The 4,620-nt window shown below is 43.2% G+C and overlaps 1 long non-coding RNA gene across 1 annotated transcript; it reads left to right on the forward strand.

Moving 5' to 3' along the window:
- The first annotated feature begins 2,152 nt into the window (after positions 1-2,152).
- LOC145553201 (uncharacterized) lies at positions 2,153-2,780 on the forward strand. The gene is made up of 2 exons (XR_014089484.1): positions 2,153-2,510; positions 2,611-2,780. It is a non-coding gene; the product is annotated as an uncharacterized LOC145553201 (long non-coding RNA).
- The last annotated feature ends 1,840 nt before the right edge of the window (positions 2,781-4,620 follow it).

Below are 4,620 nucleotides of genomic sequence, written 5' to 3' on the forward strand. Positions count from 1 at the left end.
GCCCAGAAAATGGTTGGAAACCACTGGGGTTCACTGTGCAGCTGTGAGTGCGCCCACTAATTAGCCGTGACTGATTAGTTTTTCAAGAACAGTCTAAAACACAACTTAATCAGTTAATAAATAACTTTTTTCTCATTTCATATTGTTGTTGAACTCTTCGTGCTTTGCTAGAGCAGGGCTGCAACACGTCAATTGCGGAAGGTTTTGAGTCAATCTTGGCATTAGGTGACAAACTGAATGCAGCCAGGAGGCTGAGACCAGCACGTCCTCCTCTGACTCCTTCTCAAAAACATTTGTAACTTTATTAAAGAACAACAACAACAAAAGTCAACAAAACGTGTTCAAATTAATGACCCAACAACAATAATAATCTCAGTGATTATTGTTTCAACAAGGTGTTGCACAATTCTGTGTTCTGTGTGTGAGCAGGAGTTTAAAATTAACTAATCAACCACCACTGTGTTCAGGGAGCGCTTATTAATGATTGCAAAATAAATACCAAGTCTGCAAACCTAATATCGTAACGGACTGAATGTTATGTTTTTGACGTAATCTCTGGTTGGCTTGTGGAGCGCAGGAGGTTGCCATGGCAATGGGTGTGTTTAAATGACAGAGAGAGACGGAGAGTAAAAGGTGCGAGTGGTTTTGAGTTGATCACCTGTTCGGGTTGTTTTACCTTTCTCTTGGCTCATTACAGCCGCTGTAGTTTCTGAACATTCAATAAACGACAAACTTGGACTAAATACCTCGTTCTTTGTGAACATCAAACACGGTAAATATGTTTCATTAAGTATTTAACAAACAAATGGCTTCTACCGCGATAATTATGTGAAATTAAATGAATTGTCTAATATGAAAAAAATAGTTTGCTGCTGTCGGCCTCAGAGTCTGAGAGGCTTTTCCTTTATCAAACTAATTCTTATTTTTTTGCCTCTTGGAAATACTGATGTTGATGCGACTTTCTCCAAAATGATAACCTTTTTCAACCTTTATAGCTCCACTGTTGAAAATGAGGCTCTAACATTCACAAATGACATTGAAATAAAATCCAGTCCAACATCTGGTTTGAGGTGATTCCTCTGGAACTTGTTGGAGGAAAAACATACCAACTTCAAAAGATGTGCTTTTAACGTAACAGAGCTCTGTGGTTCCTCCTGTCAGTAGGGGAGTCAGGGTGAGGAGGCCGTGATCACCGATCACGGTCCCTTGTTGCTGATCACACAAATCGATCACCTGCATCTCATTTCGCAGCCTGCCTGTGCAGGCAACAAATCCTAAGCGATGTGGAACTATAACGCACTGAGTGAATGGGGACGTTTGCGTGTTTGAAGCAAGTCAAAATGCATCAACACAACGGAGCTAATACGGCATAAAAACAATGCCATACTTGGCAGAATTTGGCTACATTGAGGCTCACTGCAGTAAAAAAGACATATGGAGGATCAGATAGCAGGTAAAGCAGCGCACAGCTACAAACACTCACCCAGATTAGCATGACGGTCAGAAAGCTAAACAAATAACCCGCAAAATTATTTTAGTCTTTGAGCTGCGATGTAAGACGCTGGTTCTGCTCTCGCTGTCGTACCGCTGCTACGCGCTACAGGTAGTAATATTTGACAGACGAAACGCCGCTTCTGCTCCACCTGGTAGTGACTCTCACACCAAACCTCTGCTTAAAGCTGCAGCATCTTACTTAAAAAAATACATTTTACACACGTATTAAAACTTTCGCTGACCTAACATGAGACAGATAATCTCTAAAAAAATAATCAATCTCCTCCCTGCTCTGCATAATTACTCTGCTAAGTCAGAAACAGCCAATCATAACTTGCAGTAATCAGCTAGCCGCAATGCTATCAGGAAGTTTTCATTCAGTAACTCAGGATTGTTTATTCTAATGGATCCTGTTTTTGCCTTTGACTGTTAAGTTTTATACTTGAATTTTTTGGCAATGTTGAGAGGTTTTATTTTGACTCTTTGCATTATTTAGCTTCTTCAGAGCCTTTATATGTTATCAGTCTGTTAAAGATTGTACTGCTATTGATAATACTATTTGCACAATGCCTGTTTTGTTTAGTTTTCTTCTTGGAAAAAGTTATTAAAAACACGTTTTTGTCTAAATTAAGATGAATTCATGGTTCCTTTTTCCACATAATGTAACCGGTAGTGTTTATGATTAAAAAAAAAATTATAATAATTATGTGATCGGTATCGGTGATCGACCCTCATGGGTGATCGGTATAGGTATCGGCTGGAAAAAACCTGATAGGCACATCTCTAATATATATATATATATTTTTTTTGTTTTGTTTTTGTCATAGTACCCCCAAGAATGTCAGGGTTCCTGTGTGTGTGTGTGTGTGTGTGAGTGTGAGTGATGCATCTTTCCAGCGAAGATCTTGGTGAGGAACCTGGGCAGCCTACACAGGTGGACCTCATCAGCCCCATCAGTGGTGGGGATAAAGGAGCAGCAGAACCTTCACTCAGTGCTGGATGATTAACGTGCACCGGTAGTCTCTCAGCCCTCTCCTGTAGTCCATAGTACTTGTTTTTGATCTGTCTCTTTGATATTTTTCCAGTGGTTTAAAGTCCTTGTGTTTCCGTTTCTAGATCAGTTTCTGGATTCACCTACGGCATCTGTTCCATTGCTGTCTCCTCTCGTGTGGATCACCTGCAAGTCTGCCTGCCCGCTGCTCCCTCCGCACCACTCAATCGCTCCTGGAAGGATCAAGGAGAACTACTTTTCTGTTATTGCAAGGAAATAAAACTCCTTACCTTTATTTCGGACTTGTTGATTTGCATGTGGGTCAGAAGGTTAAAGCCCATCATGGCAGAATCATCCAGCCAACTTGACCCAGCAGAATCAACTCCCGACCCACAACAAGATCATGCTGTACTGGTCCGTCATGACACTATGCTGCACTCGTTATACGATCAACAAACTATTACCAACCAGCGTTTAGATCAATTTGCTGGAATGTTGAAAGATCTTCACCAAAAGCTAGTTTCTGCTGGCCCATCCCCTGCTTTGGGGCCACCTCCTGCTGCAGATCCACTCCCTTCTCAAGCCAGCGCCTCCGCCAGCCCTGCACAGACACCTCCAGTGTCCGTGCGTCTCAGAGAGGTCTCCCCACCCACGCCTGAGCCCTATTCAGGTGAGATAGGTAAATGTGGGGGATTTTTATTACAATGTTCTTTAGTTTTTTCTTTTTCGCCCCAAAGTTTTCAGACAGATGCTGCAAAGATCTCGTATGTAATTGGCTTGTTAAGGGGAAGAGCGCTAAGATGGGCGGAGGCTAAGTTTGGACAGCAAGTCTTTTTTCAGGGGACTTATGATTCGTTTGTGTCCGCATTTAAACAAACATTTGGGTATACAGAATCACGTTCTGACATTACCCGCAAGCTGTGGAATTTAAAGCAGGGTCGTCAAGCAGTAGCGGATTTTGCTATTGACTTTAGAACCCTGGCAGCCTCGTCTGGTTGGAACACGGAGGCATTGAAGGGAGCTTTTCTACAAGCTCTGAACGAGAACATAAAGGATGAAGTAGCTTACCGAGATGACCCAGCCTCATTAGAGGATCTAATCTCAATGGCTATTAAGATCGACAATAGGGTCAGAGACAGAACCCGATCCAAGAGAGAACTGAATATTTGCCCAAACAGAGTGGAATTTAACGTTACCCCCACTAATCAAGATCAAACCCCTGAGGAACCTATGCAAATAGGAAGAACCAGACTAACTCCCGAAGAACGGCAGCGACGCATGAGGACAGGCGCCTGCCTCTACTGTGGTCAAACAGGGCATTACATTGCTGACTGTAAGAACCTGCCAAAAGACAGAGCCCATCATTAGCCACGGGAGAAGTGGTGGGCAACTCAAGGAAGGCTTCCCGTTTAACTCTACCATGTTCCCTGATAACTAGTAATCGGTCCTTTCAGACATTTGTTTTAATAGATTCTGGTTGTGAACAGAACCTTATTGACGGTAACCTGGTTAATCAACTCCAGGTACCCACCGTTCCTCTTCAAGTCCCAGTCTTGGTTTCTGCACTGAATGGTAAAGCCCTACCTGTCATTACCCATCGCACAGTACCCATTGAGCTTTTAGTTTCAGGAAATCATCGTGAGACAATAACCTTTTTTGTATTCCCTTCACCTCAGTCCCCAGTGGTTTTAGGTTATCCATGGCTTCTCAGTCATAATCCACACCTTAATTGGAGGAGTGGCCAGGTAGAGTCTTGGAGCACATACTGTTTATCATCGTGTCTTCACTCTGCTCTCCCTTTAGTTGTTTCTCATCCTGCAGATGAACCCTCTCCTGCTGACCTGACCAGTGTTCCGTCTGAATACCATGACCTTCGCATGGTTTTCAGTAAGTCTAAAGCTCTCTCTCTCCCTCCTCACCGTCCATACGATTGTACCATTGACCTACTTCCAGGAGCACCACTACCCACCAGCCGTTTGTACAGCATATCCAAACCAGAGAGGGAGAGCATGGAGAGATACATCAGTGAGTCCCTTGCTGCTGGCATCATTCGTTCATCAACCTCACCTGTGGGAGCCGGGTTTTTCTTCGTTGGTAAGAAGGACGGAACAGTCAGACCATGTATTGACTACAGG

The sequence above is a fragment of the Poecilia reticulata genome, chromosome 10, assembly GCF_904066995.2.
Source record: "Poecilia reticulata chromosome 10, P_reticulata-male-v2, whole genome shotgun sequence".
Classification (NCBI taxonomy): Eukaryota; Metazoa; Chordata; class Actinopteri; order Cyprinodontiformes; family Poeciliidae; genus Poecilia; species Poecilia reticulata.